General features: G+C 37.3%; 1 protein-coding gene across 1 annotated transcript in view; it reads right to left on the bottom strand.

Moving 5' to 3' along the window:
• The window catches only part of shank1 (SH3 and multiple ankyrin repeat domains 1), a 123,778-nt gene extending 104,296 nt beyond the window's left edge, over nucleotides 1-19,482 (bottom strand). Inside the window, exons 1-2 of the mRNA XM_084425591.1 lie at nucleotides 19,439-19,482; nucleotides 19,201-19,236 (exon numbers count right to left, since the gene is read on the bottom strand). The gene's annotated coding sequence lies outside the window, so the exon portion shown is untranslated. The remainder of the gene's footprint in view (nucleotides 1-19,200; nucleotides 19,237-19,438) is intronic.
• Nucleotides 19,483-25,736: the final 6,254 nt, after the last annotated feature.

Raw genomic sequence — 25,736 nt, 5'->3', positions numbered from 1 at the left:
TATTTAATTTACAAATAAATGTGTTTGAAAGTATTAAAAATGAAACTGAAAATTCTTCTCTGACTGCAATTGGTTTGTAAGGGAAACGCAACTTCTCACACCATTCCGAAGTCCAAACAGATTTTGCCACAAATGAATCCTACGCAAAAATATGATGCCGTTCTTGGGTAAATCATAGCTGTATTAACATGTCAAATAAAGCTGGTTGAGACAGTGCTGTGTGGCGATGTGTCATCACCGTGGCCTGAGGGCTTCCTCCAACTGATGGTGTTTGACAGAGTTTCCTGACAGGCCACACTGCTGTTTTGCCACGGCTCCCTCAGGTACAAGCCAAGCTGACTTGGCGTTTTGTGATGGACATATTTTGCAATGATTCAGCCGTCAGAGGGTTTTGAATGGGCAAACACTGGATTACAATCTCTCCGTGTGTGTGTTTCATAGAGATGGCTGCGAGGGAGGGCGGGAAGAAGCTGGATCAGTGGAGCTCGCACTCAAGCAAGTACACGCTTCTCTCTTCCTCCGCAAAAGTGCAATTCACAGACGCACTTCATATGTCAAAATTCAATTCCACAAACACAGGCCAAACCGAGTAGTGATATAGTAATGGAAAAAATGGGAAAGATTACGACACTTCCCATTAAAACACTTCTTTTTGGTGTCTGGTAACTTTTTTGTACAAATCATGTTTGTTGTTGTGAGAACTATTAGATATGTTAGATAAACTATTATCCAATATGAGTAGCATGAAAAGTAGCTATAGTTTTAAACAACTATTTTGGCCTGTCCCACCTTTGGAATAATGAAATTGATGACTGCATAATACAACAAATCATATATTTTCATAATTTTGACATTAATCAACCTAATTAAAGGGGTCATAGACTGGATTATTTTATTAATTTATAATGTTTCCTGGGGTGCCCTTACAATGTTAGTATGGTTTTAACATCAAAAATGTTCATAATTTATAAATAAAAGGCATTTTTCCAAGTCTGATTTTAGCCTCTGATTTGAACGCTCTGTTTGAAGGGGCGTGTCTGCTGTGAGACTTCAGTGTAAACGCCCACTGCTGTGATTGGCTGACATGTTTGCATATGAAATAGCTAGCATTACATGTGGAACTCTCTCTAAAACTTTTACTACGTTTTTACTATTACAGCTATCGAGATTAAGGAATCGTGAAAAGTATTGATCATAATGATCTATTCCCATGACATGAAAGGTTGCAGTGATGAGCATTGAGCAGATGACAGACAGTCTGTTGATTGCATATGAAAAGATCTTATCATTGCAACGCAATTTCGGGCACTCTCACGAATGCTTTCACCAGAGTCCAGGGGTCAGAAAGTAAAAGTCCTGCCATATATTTATTCCACCCATGAACTCAGCCAGCTGATTTCACTAATTAGTTCTATCTCCTGGCTGAAAAATGGTGCTAATTAGCAAATCCAGGTGATTGGAACAAAATACTGAGGAGAACTTTTACTTTCTGAGCCTGGACATTACACCTCTGGCTTTCACCAAATAACAATGCAAACACGATGTAAATACAGTAAGATCTTCGTTGCACTGTACATTGTAACAGCGTCATGATTTTGTGACGATTGATTTCAACGAGTTTTGGCAAGTGTCCAGATAAACTCGCTTTGATCTTTGATCGCTTTCTTTATATAATTTAATCACACTTTAAATAAGATTGTTTTCATCCTACTAAGAGAAACGACGTGAGGTTGATTGTTTAGTCACTGGCTTGATTTACTGATGCAAACAGTATTGAACGATATTTTGAGAGATAATCTGTCTGAACTAGAATAATTACATCAGAAAACACTGATCACAGATCAGGCATTAGAATGAACATGACTAGGCTACTTACATGTTTGTGGCGTTGCTGGCAGATCCATATCGTAAAAGTCTGTTTGCAAAGCCTGCACCGAAATGTACCAAATAATCCACAGTGAAATCCACAGAATACAAACAAATAATGCACTGCTGAGACATTCACATTGTTGGGAAGAATAACCCACTATCCTAGCATTAGGATCGTTTGGAAGGTAATGGTATTATTGATCCTGTATCGATCTTCTCTCATTCTCATGTCACTGTTCACTAACGCTCCAGTGGGCGGGGCCAAAGCTGCCCTGTGACGTCACAAGTCTCCACTTTTTAGATCCTGTCGTTTGCTGGCCTTGGTTTCAACAAAAGCAGATTTTGGAATAACAAGAAAGTTTTGAGTTTTGAAACTTACAGGGTATTTTTATAGTATAACGAACTCTTAACTGTCAAAGGATCAAGGCACATTTGAATTCTCAGTCTATGGCCCCTTTAATATTCCATTCCTTGTAGTAAAAAAATATACATTATACATACAATATAAATATTCATAATATTACACAGTATTGGCATGCAACCCTGTAAGCACATTATTTTCCCACATAAAAAAAAAAAACATTTCTACAGCATGGTTGTAACTTAAGATGTAAATAAATAATATTTTATTTTCTCAAATTTGACACAAATTGTAGTGTTGAATTCATACACTGTAAAATTTAAATTAATTGATTTTCATTTAATTAAATATAATTTAAAGGTACGCGATGTAACTTTTCATTTAAAATGAACAAAATTTAAATAGCGAGTCAATACATCATCTATCCTTGTTCCAAAACGTGTTTTTGTCCTACCCTGATTCACTATGTTAAGCCTATTATAAGTGTTTATATTTTAGAACGGGGGATGGTTTTACGGGAAATTGTGTACAAACGTCACTCGCCTGTTTGTGTCTCGTCATGTCCGTAAATATAGAAAAGTTGCTTTGGGTACTTTGACGCATGTACAGTATGGTGTGGGAGTGGCAGAGGTTAGTTGTCACAATGAGCGAGAAAGGCTGACATGGAGCAGCTAAATCTCGAACCAACACTGGCTTGGCTTTTTGGAGATGGCGAGAACGGAAGGATTTTAAATGTTGTAAAGGTGACACAGTGATGCCGTGTTTATAGCTCAACAGGTGAGTAAGGTATTTTATTGAACAGATAATTGCCTCAAGTAGCTCTAACAGAGTTCATTGTAAAGCATTATCGGTAACACTTTACAATAAGGTTCATTAGTTAACACTAGTTAATGTATAACTAACAATGAGCAATACATTTGTTACAGTATTTATTAATCTTTGTTAATATTAGTTCATATAAATACAGCCATTGTTTGTTCATGTTAGTTCACAGTGCAATAACTAATGTTAACAAATACAACCGTTTAATTCAAGTGGGCGAGATTTAAGTATTAAGTATAAATCTCTTTTTAAGTATCCTTAAGTATCCTTGCCCCTTTTAAGTATCCTTAAGTATCCTTGCGTGTTGGAACTAAACTGATGGTTTGCTCAAGGCTGTTGATCTGCTGAATTTCTTTCCCTTGGTAAGTATGCATGTATGTTAGAGTAGTTTAAGTGTTTAGTCTAGTCTAGTCACATGAAAAGTTGTCAGTGTTTCAAGCTCATATATACTAGAGTCCCTAATCATGCAGATGTTGACTACTTGCTCTTAGTAGTACTGTACAGTAAGAAAACACATTTCCCATACCCTGGAAATGTACATTTCTTAGAATTAATAAACGATTAACACTGAGTGTTCACGGCACAAACAGGTTAATTGATTGTAATATTAATTTTACTAAGTTAATTCTATTAACTGATCCAAATATTCATAATCAGTTATAACAAGTTATGATTGATTATTAATATTTCTTTAGAGCTAATTTGCTACAGCACAAACAATGTTCTTCCACAAAATGCTTAGTTCTGATTTTTAATCGCTACAGTGCCGAAAATTACATAGTTTACTTTTAATATAAATACTGACAACTTAAATTTGGTGTTAATTTAATGTTTATTCCTAACATTTAAGATAAAAATAAAAACAAATATTTTGGTGCCGTTTTATTTTTATATAAAACATGATTTCTAAGCATCTCTTTTCACTGAACCTTTTTTTTAAATTTGTTGAAAAAGACAATATTTTGTTGTTTTTTGAAAGTGCTTCAACACACACACACAATGATTTGAGCAGTTCATTCATCAAACAGATCTACAAACTGCTGTCCCTTTCTAATAATAGTGACTTTAAGCATCAGTTGTGGATGGAACGGCGGAGGAGTTCTGGCGTTCTATTGCGCATGCGCGACTTTAACTGCTAGGCCCACTTCGTGGCGTTCTGTAACCGTCTACTACGGGAGGACAGCTGATTTGCTGAAGTCATTAAAACGTGACTGATTAGATTAGTAAATGTAATATTTTATGGTTATGTGGTATTTTAATTGTATCTGTATTTAATTTAATGCAAAAAGCAACCCTTTTCTTGGGTTTTTAAATGATATTTTCCTTTTGTATTTTGATAAATGATTAAATGATCCATTACTTCGTCCTCGTTATTGTTGCTTAGTGATTTTTGCGTTCTTTGGCTAGGGCAGTTTATGGTTTACTTCCGGTGCCCGTTGCCATTCCATCAGCAGCTGTTGCTTTAAGTCTCTAATAAAGGCCTCCAAATCAACCAGTGACGCAACATCTTTATCACTGGGACAAAATCTTAACCTTCAATTTAAATCTACCCCATTTGGGAAACTGACAATATGAGTGACAGAAAGGACATGTCAGCTATTAGATACGAGCTACTACTGTGCCCTGTACAGTGTATTTTCATTGCACCCTCCAACGCTTTCTTCCACTATTCAATTCAATATTATTTTGTATAGGGCTGGGTACCGAGTTCGATACTTTTTAGGTACCGACCGAATTGCCTCGATACTATCGAGTATCGAAAAATGACTTGTTTTTCGGTACCAGATTTCGATACCTAAGGGGTTAACTCGTCAACGTCAGTGCTCAAACAAATACATATGAAATGCACAACGACACGCCTAAATTCGCTCACGCACATACACGCAAACTCTACACACACGAGACTCGCGGAACTCTCCGCACGTACTCTTATGAGACGCGCGCGCGCACACAAACTGTCCACGCACATTCTCATGAGACGCGAGCCTATGGACGCGAGCACACACACACAAACTCGCGCACATACTCAATGACACGCAAGTACACACACTCACAATACCCTAAAGATGTGGAAAAGTCAATCAAAAGTGTGGCTACATTTCTCTAGGCTCGATGCCAACAGCGCGCGATGCAGTATTTGTGGTAAAATAATGGCTGCAAAGACGGTACCGCGACAGATATGATGAAGCCCTTGACAGTGCACGGAGTAAACATAAGAGCAGAAAGTTGCTGCGTCTTCGACTGGTAAATGAAGAGATACCTTGTTGATCACTCTGACTGTGTTTATATTGCAATAATGACCTACTGAATGTACACTGCCGTTCAAAAACGTGTTGGTCAGAATTTTTTTCAGTAAGCATGCAATAAAGTGATCAAAAATGACCTTCCAAAAACTGTTTTCATATTTCAGCTTTGACAACACAGGAATAAATTACATTTTGAAATATATTCAAATAAGATTTTAAATTGTAATACTATTCCACAATATTACAAGTTTTACTGTTTTTTTGATGAAATAAATTCAGCTTTGGTGAGCATGAGCTCTTTATAAAAAAATATTTTGTACCTTATGTATATGTATAAGGAATATTTTGTTCCTTTGTGCTTTTTTTGTTCCTTTGTGCACTGACTAAGGAGCATGAGTCAAACTGAAAAAAATAAAACCAAAGTTTTTCTGAGGTAATGTGTTATGTAATCTTGTTAAAATGGATTTCATAAAATTGGTATCGAAAAAAGTATCGATCAGGAACCGGTATCGAAATCAAGGTATCGGTATCGGTACTGGTATCGAAATTTTTTGAACGATACCCAGCCCTAATTTTGTAATATTGTGCATTTTGTCATTTGTCTGCTTTCTTTTCTGTAGCACCATCTGAGCATAAACTACTGTCAAGAAGTGTCATCTACTTGTGTAAATGATAGCGGCCTGACATTTAGAAAGCTCCTTTTAGCAATGTCAATATTGCAACATGTGGTGCTGATGTCACGGATTTCAGCAGAAAATGAAGTTGCTTGGTATTTAATGGAGTGTGCTCAGTTCTGTGGGCAGCTCGCTAACCGCCTTCAATATAATCAATAATAAATATTCCTGCCAGCCCTTAAAGTGACATGACCACCATAAAACATAATCAAGGATGCAAACAAAATCGGACAGATGGCATGCTCTCACGGTTAGATTTCCCGCTGTTATGTATGCTGTGAATGCCATAGCACATTTATTAGTTAAAGCAACACCAAATAACTTTTCCTCCTCGGTCCCCCTACAGGTTGGAAGCGGAATTGCCCATAACTGTTGCCGTAAATTATTTAGCCTATACCGCAGCCTACTGTCGCACGCACGGTCGCTGTTTATCTAGCGCCAGCTTTAGAATGAATGATGTCCACAGACAAGGTAGAGTATGTTGCATGATTTTATGGAAGTATGATGTATTGCGACATCAGAAACGAAGAAAAACTAAATAATGACTATTGTAACGATTGCCATAAAGCAAGTCAAATTTGTAGTTTCTTATGTCTCATTCGAACTACAGAAACGCGTCCCAATCTGGCAAACTTGTATAGTGCGGTTATAGCAGATATAGGGCTGCAAAGCGAATGCAGAAGTGCCATTCACACTGTTATGACTTAATGAACCACTGAAACGATTTTGGAAACATTATTTTAAGATAAAAAATAATCTTTAGTGTTACTTTAATAAAAAAAAAATTAATAAAAAAATAAGGGTCCCAAAGGGGGTTTTCACAACGATGGCATAGAAGAACCATTTTGGGTTCCCCAAAGAACCTTTTAGTGAACAGTTCTTAAAAGAACCATTTCTTAGTGTGAAGAACCCCCATTTTTGACCTTTTGAACCTTTATTTTAAAGAGATATTTCAAACCCTTCATTGCACAAATGCATTCAAAGTCATTAGCTTAGCATCTATGAAAACATAAAGATAGATGAGAGTGGCTTTTATCTCAACTACATGTTTTTTATGTGCATTAATTGCATTATTCATTAACATACACTACTGCCTCTAAAAGCTTCTGCCTCTGATAGTTAACGACAGAAGCCTTGATTTTCTAATTAATTTTAGAGGAGAGAGTTAGATGGAAAACAGAGAGAAGAGCGTCAAGAAGCCGAAGATTAAATTTGACTTTGTGCATTCAAACTGTGGATGAAAGGTGAAAACCAACACGAGGAATAGTCTTTATATCAGTCTAATCTATTCTATATAGGCCAATCAATATGGCAACACTTCAAACAGCACTCCTCTCCCCCTCCCTCTCCTCCAGGGCCCTCGGCTTCAACAATACATGTACGCACCTCATCTCCTAATTGTGTTTGCATTTTAAATTATTCAAAGCAATAAAAAGAACAGAAAAGACACTTAACATTCCTCCAGCTTCCACTTGACTCCAAATCTACGGCAGTCACGCAAAGCCGTGCATTATGCTTGAGGAAACGATGTGTATGACTGAAATGATAAAGCGTGATTTCATGACAGCGGTATTTGAATACATCTAGAGTAATGCTTAAAGAAACATCTGCAATCTTTGTCAAATTTCACAAGAATGGGAGGAATTTTTACTCAATTACGATGTGAGCAGGCATGGGATTTTGAGGAGGTGCATATGCACAGTACGAGAAAAAAAAAATGTCACAGTATAATCTTATTAATATTATTTTCAACATATTTAGTCTAACTTTATAATTCATGTTATTGATTCTATAAAATCACTTTCCAATAAACTCTTGATGCTCATTCTTCGCTTTAATCTCTAAGACCGTGATCAATTAAGCATTTAATGGTCCATAGCTGATTTGAAAATAAAGCAGTAATCTGGCAATAATGCCTTTGAGGGATGTGAACGAAATCAATCCTGTCTAGTGTGATGGCTTTCTGCATTCAAATGTTAATGTGATCATTACAGCCATCATTATGCAGTCCTCTTTCATAATTACAGAAGCTCTGGAGAAGCCCTGAATGACATAAGATCACCCAACTGGATGGAGTATGAAGAGCCAACAACATTGACCTTGCGTTGAAAGGAAGCCAGAAGCCAGATTTTTTATATATATATTGAACCACAAAATATTCCTTTAACTGTTTGGAGAGGTTTAGACAAGCGAAAGGAAAATATGTTTTCAGGTAAATGGAGCACTGAAAGCAGCAAGTTTGTTTGTTTGTGTGCATCAAAGTCTGCCAGTGTACATGCACGTCTCCAGTACCCATATCGCCCTCTATTTCTACAGCTGTTAGTCATGGCAATTGGCATACACTCCCAAACCGGTCTCGCAAGCAAGCAGGAGGGTGGCTGACAGGTTAGGGAGGTTCTGTCATATATCAATCCAATTTCACAGCACCGCCACCCTCCACTGTTACTATAAATACAACCAGCAGCGCCTCCATTATTAATGTGCACAGCCACTCCAGCCAATCACACCAATCTATCCTGAATCCATCATCGCAAGCTGAACGGGTCCACCTCCAGATGCCTGACTGCCTGGTTGACCCACCCACAGCTTTCTGAATAAGGCCTGCAGCTCAGCACAGGCTTTAGAAGAGGATCAACACAGGCATCCTGATGTGGATGAGGGTCTGGCTCATTCACCATAATCTCTTATAAATGGGATGAACGGATGACCGAGCACATAGTGAGGGCAATATAACTGTTCTGACACACCTGAGGACACACTGTCCCAATGCTACACTATGAGAGAGTATTACAGTAATATATATCTTTTTGGCCTCTTTTTGTGAAATATTACGATTTGTTTCCGGTTAGTCTCTTGAGATTAAAATCTCGATGTTTTCGATGGAGGCACAAAACATGACAACAATATGAACAACAAAAACAAAGGATGATGTGAAAAGAAAAGTGACTAACTACATAAATGCCAAAATGACTGCTTAAAATATCTTGAACCTGAAACCATTTAAAGGCGCTGAGCAGTCCACAGCAATATTACAGTAATATTAATACTGAAGTCTTTGGTCATTTTCACTGCAATCGATAACGGAGATGCAAGATGGCAGGGGTTGCATTTGTATGAAACGAGAAAGAGCAAACAAGTGCCTGTTTTACTCGGATGAGCGGTGAATAGATAATGGTGAATAATTTGAAATACCTAACAGCTGTTTGTTGTGAGTGACCAATTAGGATCAAGTATTCCAGAGAGCCACATAATAATATACATCCTGACAGAGAACGTCTATTATGGTCATTATTACAACTGATGGTTGACATTTGTGCCAAATGTAATAAATCCGCAGATAACAGGTAGGTCACCGCCACTTGTTCTTAAAAAGACGTGTAAAATATAACTCAAACCAACAGTGATTGTTAAAAACTTGATGCAAGTGCACAGATGGATGCTTGTTTTCTTATAATTTATGCTGCCACATATTGCTCATCTCTTCAGGCTAATAGCTTTAGGCTTGAACACGCACCTGTTTCGGTGAAAGAAGAACTGTTCTGACTCTGTTTTTGTCCTTCTCTCCTCTTCTATTTCTCAAATACAAAACCCCCACATATGCCAACACAAGAAGTCTATCCTTGTATTCTTTGCTAAAAAACACAAAACAGCAGGTTTCCATGGTCCTGGAAAAACACTTATCCAAAACTTGGCTAATTAAGCTATGGTGATGCCAAATATACAAAGTTATGAGCAAGTGCATAAATATTTGTTGTACATTTCAAGGGATAGTTCGCCCAAAAATGAAAATTCTGTCATATTTTAATGTTTTTCCAAACCTATATGACTTTCTTTCTTCTGCTAAACATGGAAGATATACCTTTCTTTTTGGGTGAACTATCCCCAACAACAACAAAAAAAAAAAAATTGTATAATAAATTATATATTTAAAATATCTTCTTTTGTGCTCCACAGGAGAAAGTGCACCATACCTGCATGAGTAAGGGTGAGTAAAACAAAAATAAGTGACAAAATTAGTGAGCCATCACTTTCCAGATAAACATTCAGAAACGTAACTAATTACACAAGATAACCCGCGACTCCACAATAACCATGTCAACCCAGTTCAACATTAGTCTAGAAAAGGACATGACTGACGAGTTGGGTGGCTCTAAAAGCCTATTGATCTAGTTGTTGACTTGAGCTGACACTGCCAGCGCAGCTAAGCTGAAGGTTGATTGATGGCGTGTGCAGCTGACACTGATAAACTGAGCCAAAACCGTCAGCATATGGAGAGGTACATTAGAAAGTTTAGCATAGCATGCTGCGATAGAGATCTAGAGCTGTGAGCTGAAGTATGTGGCCATTAGACCTGCAGTAGATGAGCAGAAACTGATGGATAGCAGGCATGCATCACTGCCCTTCAACAAGCTATTCATCAGCTAATGCTGTGGATCACACACAGAGTTAATCTGTTCAGTGCAACTCTAAAACATGCTCCTAATAAACAAACCGGATGGCGTCATTTGCCTTAATGGCATTCAGTCTCGAGGATCTGCATGGGTGAGCCATAGCCATTTCAGCTAACTGGTATTCTCATCAGAAGCGTCAGCTGTGTTATACTACTGAAGAAGAGCAAGCATTGGAGGATTAAAACAGGTTTTGTGTGCAACTGTATGATTTTGCCAACAATGCGATTTTATGCCGAAGTATTCATGAGTAATGGATTGTTTCCTGTCTTCATTAAGCACGTCTCAGTAGCATATTCCCTCTGAATGAAGATGAGCACTTCTTAACCACACACACTTCCATAGCTCATTCTCCATTGCAGGTAACAAAAACATGTTTGCCCATTTGCCTGACATAGTTTACTGATGAGACTGAATAGTATTATGCACAATAGATAGGGCATTTGGTAAAATATTTGCACCCTTAAAAAGCTTTGAAGGCTGCTGACATCAGTTATGTGAATAAAAGCACTGGACGCTGCATTATAAAGTCAGTCAGCGATGGTACATTTATTCAGCAGTGGTTCTCAACCTTTTTGACTCCAAGGCTCCCCTTTGTCCACAACTATGTTAGAATGCCCAACACTCATCATTTCTGTTAAGTTTTAACTGCTGAATGTATTTCAAGCCTCATTTTAATTCATTTTAATGAATTTTCCAGTGATCATGATTTACTTGATAAGAATTAGGCATAAGGTTGTAAATGCAAACAAAAAAATACTAAAAATAGTAAATTGACCTTAATCATTTTTTTTCAACCTGCTATTAACACTCGCTTTTAGTAAGTTACTTGTACTTTGAGGTTGAAAAATCTTACCAGCTCAGTCTACTTGAGCTGGATTCATTTAGAAAAAGTAAGTTTATGACCTGTGGGCATGCGCAGATCAGTCCTCTCTACACTAGACGGCGATACATGGCCACGCCAAGACCCGCCCTTGAATAGCTACTATTGGCTGAAGGAGAAACCCGTAATTTTAAGCCACCATTGTGGTGATCAGTGTTTGTTTTAGTTGGGCTCTTGACCCTTATATCATTCATCTTAGATTTTGTTTGGCTGCTGTACCTGAGTTATAACAGCCAGATGAACAAATAGAAAAGGTGATCTGAAGGTGATGGTTGTGTTTTAACATAATCGTTATATCACAATCATTTGACCTGATTCACTGAACTCATATAGAGCCCAATTTTTGAGTTAGGTTTACTTTATTAATTATAGCAGCACTGTTCTGGTACAGCATAATATTTATAGCCATTTCAATGAAATCCAAGTAATCAAATAAATAAAAAAAACGTCAATTTGTTTTTTTTATGTAGGCACACACCGACATCAAGAATTAGCGTATGAATCTCAGCAATGGTGACAAACAGATCACCTCTGATCATAAGCTCATTATTTATTCATGCAGCAATGCATGATGGGAGCCATGAATGAGTTTTGATTGGTTGCACCCAGAATGCACTGCAACATGCTTTATATTTGTCACCATTGTTGAGATTCACAGGCTGATTCTTGATGTCAATGTGTCTAAAAACTAAATAAAAAAAAAATTTTAAAAAAAATTTGTATAATGGAAACTTTTAAGAAATTCTAAATATTATGCTGTACAAGGACAGTGCTGCTATAATTAATAAAGTAAACCAAACTCAGAAATTGGTTTCTTTAATTTAAGTGAACTTGAAAAATGAGTGAGCAGAACAAAAAGTGTTAAGTTGTAGGTATTTAGTAATTCTAAGTGGGGTTAAATTTATATCAAGCAATCCACACAAAATGAAAAAACTAAGTTAACACTAAGCATGGCTATTAAGTTACATGAACATAAAAAACATGTGTTAGTGGTACTACTTGATTTAGTACTGCACACTTAAAATAAACAAGCTTTTCTAACTCACTAATCTTAAGATTACTTTGCTTAATTTTTTTGAGGCAACGAGTTTGGATACTTTTTTTAAGTAAGGTCAACTAATTACATTTTACAGTGTACTCACAATTTCTGCCTGATAAAATATTTTAGAGTTTGGCACAAGAAGAAAAAAGTATAGTAATGATATATATATATATATATATATATATATATATATATATATATATATATATATATATATATATATATATTAAAGTTACGTTTTAAGATTGTATTAATTTACAGGGGTTTTCTAGAAATTACACTTTTAAAATTAGGCTACATTATATGACAGTGGGAACTTTGGTTCTTCAAAGAAAAGAAAATTTGATTAAGAAATATCCTGATTTTTAATTAGGCCTAGTTGAGAACCACTGCTATACATTATACTATTATTATAAAACTATGGCTCTCAATAAAATCAAGTCGATCATGAATGATCTCATGATTTCTGTCTTTAAAAAGTAGTGGGGAAACAGTAATGTAAATGTATTTATTTAGTCAACGCTGAAATTTAGATTCCCTAGCAACCCCCTTACTGACCTCAGTTTGAATACTCCTGGAATAGGGCATTAAATACTCCTAAGAGTCATCTAACTGAACCTTAACATCAACACTTGATAAATGTGCATAAGCAGCACAACCGTCCATAGAAAAGTATGGGGCGTAATGCACTGCCACGGCAGAAACTGCTGTTCTGGGCCAACTGGCTCACCACCACTGCTTGTGAGTCTAAAAATAGCTGTACTTTGATGATGCACTGGTGACTGCTGGGAAAATTCATGCCCCACTCCCCCTCTTTTGCTGCATCCCTCTTTCCCTCTCAATGGTGCAATTAGCTCTAATACACTGGGATCTGGTCCACAGAAGAGCAGGAGACTCCGGCCAATCATTCAGATCAATAGGCATGAATGAGCTCATCCTCATGCAGCGAGCGGGAAGGAAGGAAGGAAGGGGTACGGCAGCATGCGGCTGCATTACTGCAACAATATATCTCTTGCATTTGCAGCGAAGCAACGGGAGAAGATGGAGAGGGAGCGTCAGGAAGAGAAAGAGAGAGGGGAACAGAGTTTAATGCTGTCCTCTGAGATTCAACAAAAGGATTATGTTCCACTTATGTGCATGCACATGCTCAACCACTGTTGTGAGAAACACCCCAATGCCCTGTGCTCACACTGATGCAGACACGATCACATGCTGGCTGTGCCCGAGTTTCCAAAGTGCTAGACCAATCTCAGCAGCAGGACTTGTGTTTGGGTCACAAGGGGGAACAGCTGTCAGGGCAAGGGGGATTTGGCAGACCACTCCAGTTCTCCAGTTCATAGCCAGATAAGACCAGAGTGCATGACACTTGTCTCTAGCATGACACATGCTCCAGCAATCATAAACTAGACAATCTGAACAACATCAAACTCTGTTGCTGAAAAGACCATGCTTAGACCAGCATAGTCCTGGTTTGGTGCCTGCGAGTCATCCTGGTCAACGGGAATGGTCTTTTTTTTTTTGGTAAAGATGTTTGACCCAGGAAGTCTGCTGGTTAAGATAGCAAAAAAAAAAAAAAAAAAAAAAATCATCATATTCTGATGAACCATAACAAATGCATAATCAGGTCACTTTTTCCAGGTAATGTAAAGAATAAAGTACTTAACACCATAAAACCAGAGTTACTATATTTCAAATAAATGTGTTACTTTTGCGAATATTTAATTTATTTACTCACACATACAATTGAAAACTTTCCGTTTTATCATCTTAAATTAAAAGGTATAGTTCACCCCAAAATGAAAATTCTGTCATCATTTATTCACCCTCATGTGGTTTCAAACCTGTATGGCTTTCTTTATTCTGAGGAACACAAAAGATGATATTTAAAAAAAGTTCCAAACAACATTGGACCCCATATTAAAAAACAGACAGAATAAATAAAGCCATAGAGGTTTAAAATGACATGAAACTAAATACATTTAAGGTGCACACTTTCAGTCCACAGTAAAATCTGCAGTAGACAAAATAACCTCAGAGCAGCGGTCGATCTACTCTGTCCTTGAGCCCACAGGTACGACCGGCAAAAACCTTGCCTTTTTCATGACAATCAGAGTGCACTTTTCGCAGTATAGCCTGTATGTGATGCAAAATGGTCAGGGATGAACACACACACACACCTGTAAGCCAAGTAAAGCACTTATACTTTGGTGGAGGAAGAGTTTAAGTCAGCTGTCAGTGATAGAAAGTTACACAAAAGTAATAATGCAACAACTTAAGTAAGTAATATTGGCATGCGTTAGTTTTACAAGTAACTTCCCAAAACAACAGTCATCAGCCCGTACGCCAAAGAGAGACACACTCAGGGCAAAAGAAGGAGAAACAGATGGAAAGAAGGAAATAGGAGAGAGTTTGGGCAGGTGAGAGAGAAAGGACAGAGCTGAAGTAGGCCAGAGCGCAAGGGAGACTGTCTGTCCCAGATCAGTCCTTTACCGCGAGCAGAATGAGAGAGGGAGGAAAAACGTGAGCGGAAGTGCGTAAAAAGACTGGGCTAAATCCTGAAAGCTTGAACTATCCCCCCCAAGAGCCTATACAGCAAATATTAGAGGAGGGAGAGATTTCACCATCTTCAACTGATGGACAAACACACAGGGAGGGAGAAGAGGACGAAAGGGCAAGAAAAACTCACTCGCTGTACAGGGGACGAGAGAATTAAAAGTGCACAAAGTGAAGACTAGGAGGAGGAGGAGTGGTCAGGAATAGCAAAAAAGACAGGATGGAATGGAGAACAAACATAAGCTGGCAATAGACTCATCAGCTTAGACATGCAGGCAAACGTGTCATTAGAAAACACTTATTAAAGAACGACATTAACCGATTGCATGTTTTTATCTACTCATTTTATAGGACAGCGTGAGAAGAACATCAGACATTCATCACAATTGCCCTGTGTTGTCGTCAGGTCGTCCACACCTTCAGTATAATTTATGCGAGTGTGTGATCATTTATCTAAGCCTGTTAAAATGGTTTGAGCAGTTACTATGTTAAGATGAGAAAATGTCTCCTCATTTACGGTTAAAAGTGTGAGGATGCATGGCAGATCTTTGTGCCAAGCATAATGAGAGAGAAGTGTCTGAACTACAAAGAGAGCGGTGGTTCTCTCATATCTCTAAATGAAGACATGGAAGAGGCAATACACACAAACATGAAGTAATTGGAAAGAAATACTTTCACTCTACACATTAGGGATGATTCAGGAGGGTCGACTTGCGGGGGTACTCTCACACACCAGCAGTACTACTATCCCTTTTATTCAACAATACTTCATTTAAATTGTTCAAAAGTGACAGTAAAAACGTTTATAATGTTACAATTCATTTATATTTTAAAGTCTTTTCCGTCTTTTCTTCCCTGTGACGCATATCTAAATGAGCTTCTCAAACAAGAAAAAACATAGGGCGTTTTTTAATTGGATCGTGGCTTGCTATTGCTGTGATCTCATGTGAGTGCCAGATTGCTTTCTCACCAAAAATCACGTCATCAGAGAAGAAAAGATACGTCTCTGCAAGAAGGAGAGGAAGTTATTTTGATGAAAGATCGTGAGGGCACAGGAATAAATGAAAATAACGATGTGCATGGGTAAATCATTTATAATAAATACTGCAATATTCCATAAAAAAAGGAAAAAAGGGATACATTTTTTTAAAACAGAAAATAGTTATTTTAAATTGTAATAATATTTTTTACTGTATTGTTAATCAAATAAATGCAGCCTTGGTGAGCATAGGAGTTTTCTTTTTTGTGTGTATGTGTGTGTGTGTATATATGTATACTCTGGACATGTTCATGTGTATGCATGAGATGGAGAGGGCAATGCAGATGAAGGGAGAGGCTGGGTTTTCCGGAGCATTGAGCAGAAGGGTGTCAGTGCCGTTCTAGTTTCCCAATTTATCAATGGCCCGTTCAATGTGGCTAATTTTAACTCCCTTTGTGTGCCTTTGTCTGATTATCCACTCTGTCATCCTATCTCATTCCCCCCCCGAAGCGAACACACTCACACTACACCGGAGAGACTCTGTGTGTACGTGTATGTGTGTGTTTGGGGAAGACGGAGAGAAAGAGAGAGAGAGAGTGTGGGAAAAGAGAGCGTGTGACAGTTGTGACAACGTGTGACTGAGGAAGAGATGTTTTATTACAAGCTATGTTGGCAACACCATTCTGCCCCAATATCTGTGCCAGGAAAACATATTTGAGAGCTTTTGTTTCTCAGCCCATTTGCAAATTAATAGTTTTTTATGCTGTTACGCATCAATTTAATTTCATATTATATTTGTGAGGAAATGATCTTTACAATACATAATTTTCCCTCCATTTTCTCCACTACAAATAATAATAATAATTTTCTTAATTTTTTTCTTAATCATTGGAAGATTATTTGTAGTTTTAAGCATAAATCTTACCAAATTTAGTCCTTTAAAACATACTCTGAAAAACAAGTCTTATTAGTTTTAAGAATATTGTATTATGGAAAATAAGACTTAAGACAAATATTTTTGGGGGGTAATTTGTCTAATTATTGCCTTTATCAAAACATAACTCATGTTCTTCATTTTTATCAGCTGGTAGAGCTAATTAAACAGAGGTTCTTTTGTCTTTGGCTTCATTACATATTATATCCCCCTCCCCCATGTTCTCTCTCTTTCTCTCACTCAATAACTAGAAATACATACATCATGTAATTACGGGTGACCGTAAAGACCTGCAACAATTTCCCTCTTCTGTGCAGACAGTGTATCAGAGGAGGATAAACACAAGAAATAAAGGCTTCTAATAATAGATTCAGCAGATAATGGCAGGGGAGAGTCCCAAACCAAATCCACACACACTCCCTGTGCAATGACACACGTAGACACACTGCTGCTGCCTCAAGATCGCTTCACATCTGTGCAGAGGATAGAGTGTTTTCTTGTGTGCCACTTCTAGCCTAAGAGATGAGGAGTTTGCTATCTACTTGAGGGGCATTCAGTGGGTTGTCTGAGCACCAGTTTGTGTCTGTGGGTGGAGAACAATCTGTAGCAGAAACTGTGATTAAGGAAATCGCCTGGACCACTTACTGTATATTCACAACTATATTAAATATTAATCTTGGATAAATGGCATGTACCAAATAATGAATAAAAAAAACAAAAAAAACCTCACACTGTTTCAAACAGGTATTTCCATATAACCCGGTTTCCATTTTCATTTCCATGCACTTACATTTAATGAACACCGAAGCTTTTAAGCTTTAAAAATGTTTCAAAGCATCATAAAAGTGGTCCATATGACAATGTGTGCAATATTCTGCATCATCTGAAGTTATGCAATATCTCTTTGCGATGAAAACACAGATTTAAGCTGTTATTCACTGAAGATTTGCTCTAGCTCTCCTTGCCATGTTTGTGGATTCATGAACAAGCTGAGTCAGATCAGTTTTAATAAATCATTGAAGCGTATCAGAAAACCCTAGCTGAATGTGAATAATAAAGTGAATACTGATCTAAATTTTGGTCTGTTCTGACACAGAAAGCTACTGTGTGGCTTCATAAGACTTGGGTTATAGTGCACTAGTTGTGTGGACCACATTAATGATACTCTTATGGGGCTTTTCTGGAGCTACAGTTCAGTATAATTGCGTGGAAAAGAGTGGCTGGCATAATATTCTATATTTCACCTTTTATGCTTCACAGAATGAAAAGTCAGAAAAAACGACATGAGAGTGATTAATTGACTATTGAAGTTTCTTTACTTAAAGCCTATATAATGCATTATAAAAGTATTTGAATGCATTAATTATGCTTTGTAATGCAACTTATAAAATGTTGTATGGTCACATGAATCAGTCTAACCACAGATTACAGTACTGTATGTAACACCTTTAGAAAGCATAATGATCTAAAAACATGACAAACAACCAATTTGAGATGTAACCAGGAATCTCCAAACATTATAATGCATCTTAACTTTGGTTACAATTATTTATGAAAAGATTTAATGCATTATAACACATAATAATACATTATACACAAAGGCTTTAAGTAAAGTGTTATCGAAATTTCATTTTGGGTGAACTATCCCATTAACAGCTAATTCTGCATGCCTTGCATATGCTTACAAGAAAGAACGCCAAAAAGCAGTGAACAGAAAAGAAAACTAACGTGGCATTTAAGAGCAGCAATCGCATGAGAGAGCTGCCATGCTTGCAGATCAGTCCGTTAGCCCTGCTGGGTGAGTAAGTCTGCATGCATGCCAATGTATGTGGGTGGGTGTGTTTCAGGGAGTGACATACTGCATATCAGTCTTTTCCCTTTAAAATACAGAGGAGAACTAACACATTACACTCTGCACAAGGAACTGATTTATATTCACTTGTAATTCTATCATTATGATGATCTCTTCCTGTGCCAAGCTCTTTCTCCCACACCAACTCACATATATATCCAGAAAAACTTACTACCTACTGATCCATTATCATGCACCTCCCGTTTTAATCGAACCTCAGCATGTCTCTTTAATAGACAATCAGATTCCCCTGTACGAAAACACACGCCGTTGCAGCCAAAATACAGATAATGAGCAACACCAACCTAGCCTGATGTCCTCACATCATTCACTGCCTACAGCAGATACAGCACATGCGTAAGTCGCCTCTGTTTCCCAAAAGCTCATATTTCCAGATCTGAATGGTTCAACTTTGAATGGCTCCTCTTAAAACCCTCTTCAGGATCCATTCAGCTCTCATCCTCTGCACATTTTAACCAGTCTCCCGTTCCATGCATCACCCCGGCACAGGCGTGAATAGAAAGAAGCCCCACTTACTGTCTTACTGTGGTTGCCTGTATTTGTAGATCCCTCCTTTGTAAATGGAGAGAATGACAGCAGTTATAAACGAAGGGGAAAATCCAGCAGCTGGTAAAGAAACGGGGGAAAAAATACAACAACGGCAAAAAGAGAAGGAGAGGAGATAGAGAAGGCAGATAAAGCAACAAAAAAAGAAAGAAAAATGAAATGGAGGAAAATAAATCACCGTGGCAACAATTAGGCCTTTGGAAATTACATTTTAGAGTGTGTCCTGCGAGCCGGTGAGCGCTGGGAGCCAATGCATATCCTCAGCGGGCAGACACCGCTCCAGTGGCCGTGCAATAGTAACACTTCTATTTCCTCGGTTCTGACAATCGATCTCAACCTCTCTCTCTCTCTCCCTCCTCCCTCCTTTTCTCCCTGCCACGTTCAAACAGCCCCAATCGCTCGTTCTCTTTCAGCTGGTTGGTTGGCTTCATTCCTCTCTCATCCTCTTGTTTCCCTCCCTCCATACCTGCCTTTCTCTCTCTCTCTCTCTGTCTCTCTCTCTCAATTGCTTTTGCCCCTCCCCCTCTCCTCCGCTGTCTTCTCCATCAGAACCCAGATACAAGGCAGACCCCTCCTTCCTGCACTCCTTCTCTCCAGCTTTCTTTGATGTTGTGAGGAGTTGTAGACTCTCAGCTGAGGACAAAGAGGAGACGTCTTTGACAGACTATCGCGGTTGCTGAGAATGGCATGAAAGTATATATATATAAAAAATATATATAAAGCATGTAAATGTCTAATACATTTTCTGTAATTGGCGATGCCCAGAATGGATCAGATTGCCTAATTATTAATGAAGAGAAAATATATTCAAGAGCACCAAAAAAATGCCACATATATTGTTTCATCTATTTTAAAAATTGGATTTTAATTTGATAGATTTTCAATATTAAAAATCCTTAAATAGAGAGGATACTTCTTGAAAAAGGTGCTGGTGCCCTTCTAATAAAGGAAAATAAACTGAAATAAATAACAGAAATACATTAAAATAAAATAAATTGATTGAAATTCATATAACCCCAATGGGTGTAACAAGACTCCCAAAAACTTTCAAAGGTTTTAAAAGCCTCACAGACAGACGGATCAGGGTAGAAAAAGAAAACTATCCAGGATGCCATTCATTTCTTTGAACCGAAATTCCACTTCATGCCATTCCAGTTCAGCTTCCTGTATGGGTGAATCTATTTCAATTTAAATTGTCACTCACATCGACTCAGTGAACTACATCCCTCGTCTCGCACAATGTACGTCACCAACATGGCTGTCACCTTAGCGCGTTTCATCAACTAAAAAGTGAGGCAATTCTTCAGGTCTGAGATGTGCCTAGCCCTGCTGTCACTACCAGGTGTAAACAGGGCCACATATGTCTGTGATTGGCTGGCTCCGTGTTCAGCTCGGTTAAATGAGCATGAAGTTTGTGTTGTCACGTGTGAAGGTGTGATTCATGAGAGATCCGATTCATAGCACATCAGAAGATCATGATTCATGACTGAAAATCAACATGTGCGACAAGACAACTATAAAATTGTTTGACATGGACTGTGTATCAGTTTGCAAAACTGTGATGATTCACAATAAATCAAACTTCAACAATGCTCTTACCTTCTGGTCAAGCAGTGCAGTAGTGAACATATTCATTTCTGCACCTTTTCCCTGCTATTGTCACAATACAAATCTTTCTCCACTGCAAACGTTTGTCTTTACAACAGCTCCATCACTTCCTTTCATGTTTCCTGCTACTAGGGCAATATTTCTCAGGAAGTCCCTCTATGGTTCATTCTTCAACATTAAATTAATCATGCTTTTAACTTCTATCTACAAAATCCTTGCTCCATTTTCATCAATTGTTGTTATCAAGCTTTTATCAATCCTATCATTTACTTTGCTTTATAGCATTAGGTGCTTTGTCTCTGAAACTCCCCATACATCTTTCCTTACTCATCCATTATCTCTACTAGACGATTCTTTCAACCCATCTTCTTCTTCGAGACTGATATATAACACTTCCTTGTCTCCCTTTTTGTTTCATCACACAACTGTTCCTCATAATTAAGTTGTTTTACACCAGTGGCTCTAATGAGTCTGACTTTACCATCTTAGTCCGTAACATCCAAGCTCTTAAACTTAAACCCCCCACTATAAGATCACCTCCAAACCACATTCAAAAAGACTAAATATCATTGTGTTTATGTAATTGTATATTATATCAACGCCAACGGTCTTTGATAATACTGTCTCCAGCAAACATAGACAAAAAACACTGAAAAGAGATAGCTTACAAACAACGTTATAGAGGGCTGTTTCATAAAAGACGCTAAGAAAAGCGGGGATTAAACTCCAACACCTGATTTGAATGAACATAACAAATAAATTTGGGCTAAAGCGGTTTCATAAAAGGTCATTGAAGGTCACGCAATCCCACTAATTTAATCCAGGTTTATCTAGTCTAGATAATTGCACGTGCACGCGTTTCTTAAAGGGATAGTTCACTTTGAAATTAATTTTTGGTATGTTTTAGCTTACCTCAAAGGCATCCAAGATGTAGGTGTCTTTTTTTCCGGAGTAGTTTCAATTTTGATATTTTTAGGTCAAACCGTTCTTGTCTGTCAGTCATATAATGCAGGTCTATGGTCACTGTCTCAAAACAGCATGCACAAAGTCCAAATTAAACAATTCCCCATCGTCCAAATTAAACAATTCCCCATCATAAGTACACATTAATGGCTTAAGACACGAAACGAGTGGTTTGTGTGAGAAAACGAACAGTATTTGTATAGTTTTTGTCCTCTTGTAAACACACACACCCAAATGATCAGAGGACGCGGGTGCTTCGGTCTGCGCAAGCGCCGGAAAGCGCCGGAAAAGGTCAGAGGGCGCGGGCGCTTCGATCTGCGCAAGCGCCGGAAATTATCTCTCGCGCGTGTACGTCACTCATTGTTTACACAGAACAGAGATTGTAGGTAAAACGGCTAATCGAAATGGTTCTAATTTGCGCTTATCCAGGATGTTTAAACCGACGTAAAAGAAAACAATTTCGTATGCTCGCGCGAACTCATCCGGGAGTGGTGAGTTTTCACGAATTCCCAATTTATAATCCTTCCCTCTTGAAGTTCTGGTTGATCGCTCTTCGGCTGGATATCAACACACCCATAAACGTACTAAAGTTGAGGAGGGTCTGCAGCGATCATTTTTCCCCTGATGATTTTATAAACCAAGGAGAGGATCGCATAGTACTGACATCATTAGCTGTGCCTATGGTGTTTTCTCATCCAACGGAGGTATGTGAACAACGTCTTTGTATTTGTAAAGCTGGCATTACACGAAATGAGCAATACAATGTATTTCTGCACCATATATTTGGTAAGAATGGTTTTACATGAGAGAGTTATAAGATATGTTATAAGAAGAGAAGATATGTGTAGACTATACTAAGCAGCTGCTAGTCAAACCAATGTGAAACTATGTGTACTACTACTACGTCGCTTTCCGGCGCTTGCGCAGACCGAAGCACCCTCGTCCTCTGATCATTTGGGTGTGTGTGTTTACAAGAGGACAAAAACTATATAAATACTGTTCGTTTTCTCACACAAACCGCTCGTTTCGTGTCTTAGGCCATCAATGTGTACTTACGATGGGGAATTGTTTAATTTGGACGATGGGGAATTGTTTAATTTGGACTTTGTGCATGCTGTTTTGAGACAGTGACCATAGACCTGCATTATATGACTGACAGACAAGAACGGTTTGACCTAAAAATATCAAAATTAAAACTACTCCGGAAAAAAAGACACCTACATCTTGGATGCCTTTGAGGTAAGCTAAAACATACCAAAAATTAATTTCAAAGTGAACTATCCCTTTAAGTAGCCCCATTGGTCGATCACGGATCTAATCGATCTACCATCAAACAGCACATATTTGAGACTTACATTTCACAGGTATATTCTCCATCTGTAAATGTTAGAAATAAATATCTTCTAACTATATTAATTTATCTTTCGGATGCTGGATAAGTTGCGGTGAACAGCTCATTACACATTTTATTCATGTAAAATAAAAATAACAAATTTAAACAGAAATAATTCAGGGAAGAAATTAGTAAGAAACCAAATATAATAAAGATAAAAAAGACAAAATATAGTTTTAGGTATAGGACCTATATGCTACTTAATAAAGATGAGTTATTCACTTGTTTAGATTACTGAGAATTACAGCTTTTAAAGCAATAAAACATTTTTGGAGAAAGCAAGAATCCCCAGTTTTGAATGATTGGTTAGATTTAGTTTCTAAAGTACACTATGGAGAGGATAACATGAAATTAAGAACAAAAGTATACATTTTGACAAGATATGGGCAACTCTAAAATCAAAGTAATAGGTAGCCTACATATTACTTGAATTACCTTGTTTATATATCCCTCCCTCCCTTTTAATTATAGTTATTTATTATTTTATTTATTTGATATTATTATTATTATTTGATATTTCAAAAATATTACTTGAATTACTTATTAGGAATTATGTGTCATTATAAGAGTTTGATATAAATATGTGAATGTTACATTTTTTATTATTATTTTTTTTATTTTTTTTCATGTATAAAAGTGTCTAACTATGTACTTATTGGTTATTGTTCTAATTATGTGTTTTGTATGTGTTGGTGGTGGGTATAATCACAAAAATAAAATAAAGTAAAAGGAAAAACAAGGAATAATTATTGGGGAAAAAATATTGTCTTTAAAGGAAATGTCCATTTGTATAATTGTGTTAAATGTGTTTGAATTGAAAGACAATTATATATATATATATATATATATATATATATATATATATATATATATATATATATATATATATATATATATACACACATACATATATACACACACACACATTTTGCTAAAACACTTGTTGTTGGACATTAGATATTAGATATGCCTACAAGTAAGTGTATTTTTATGATAGCAATAACTGTAAAGTGATTGTAATGGGGTAAATCAAATGTAGGCTAAGATACTGTAGGCCACATTTAATGTTCTTCTTAGAACCATAAAATGTACAGCTGCCAAACAAAATCAGAGACAATATACACTGTATATAGGCTACAATGATAAATTATACAAGACCTACAACTGTGTTCAATTATATTGTATAATATTGTTATATATATATATATATAAAACAACGTTAACAAACATTTCATTTACAATATAATTGAAAACATTTGTAGGTCTAAATTGTATCATTTATCATTGTAGCCTAATTTGTTGATTGTCTGTATACTGTATATTTATTTTTGGACTGATAGTGGTTCATAAAGTCAAATAATGGTATGAGAGTGTCAGTGGTATTATCATTGTATTCCTGGTTGTCAGTGTTAGAGAAACGGTGTAACAACTCAGGCTTATTAGCCTGACAGTTAGCCTGCCCTGGACCAGGTTAGTTTCCCAGCATAAGTTGCCAGAGTAACTGAGTTTGAACTATTTTAAGTTTGCTTTATGAAACAGAATCCACCGACAATAAGTCTGACTAACTAAACTGGCTTCTATTCTAATCTTGTTTTATGGAACAGCCCTCAGGTTGTAAAATATAAAATTTTGTGCTAAATTGAAACTTTCTGGATCGATTTCATTCTATTCCCACTGGCAGCTTGTCTACATCACCAGTTTCAAATGTAAAGTTCTCTTAGCGAGGTCGCTGGCCCTTCATGTAGAAAGAGATCAATGTTACACTTTTAGGGGCCGTTCACACAGAATGCGTTTTTCCATTATTTTTCCAGAGGTGTAAAGTCCAGGTTCAGAAAGTAAAAGTTCTCCTCAGTATTTTGTTCCAATCACCTGGATTTGCTAATTAGCACCGTTTTTCAGCCAGGAGATAGAACTAATTAGTGAAATCAGCTGGCTTGAGTTCATGGGTGGAATAAACATATGGCAGGACTTTTACTTTCTGACCCCTGGACTCTACACCTATGTAAACACGTGCTATGGACATGTATAACCGCTGCGCTTGCGTCTTTTGCAGCGTCTCGCGCATAAGGCGTTCTAAAAAGTTCAAATCAGTTCTGTGTGAACAAGCCCTTAGGATGTACATTTCCTCTTCAATATTAGAAACATCACATAATATTTTGGAGAGTGTGTTGAAACTGAACATTGAACTGTGGGGATGTAAAGAGGGATGGGCAAATGGTTGGAGTTACCATGAGGGAATACATAGAAAGGCTCATTTTGTCATTCTAAACTTAATTTTTTTGTAACATTACATGTACAGGAACGTGGCATCCATCTTTTCCACATTACATGTTATTATATCACAGATGGTAAGATCCAGAAATTGTAACAATATTTAAGTATTTAACGTAGCAGCTGCTACAGTTCTCTTACATGGCATGCAGTGTATGCTTGTCATATGAGCACCATTGACTGCACACTCCTATTCAACTTGATAAACAGGCATTGAAACCATCCTAAATTAAAAGCATATGAACTTTGCTGTGGTCCTTCATGTGCAAAC

The sequence above is a fragment of the Rutilus rutilus genome, assembly GCF_951802725.1.
Source record: "Rutilus rutilus genome assembly, chromosome: 1".
Lineage (NCBI taxonomy): Eukaryota > Metazoa > Chordata > Actinopteri > Cypriniformes > Leuciscidae > Rutilus > Rutilus rutilus.
The sequence above is the reverse complement of the archived record's forward strand: the minus strand, read 5'-3'. Positions and strand labels throughout refer to the sequence as shown.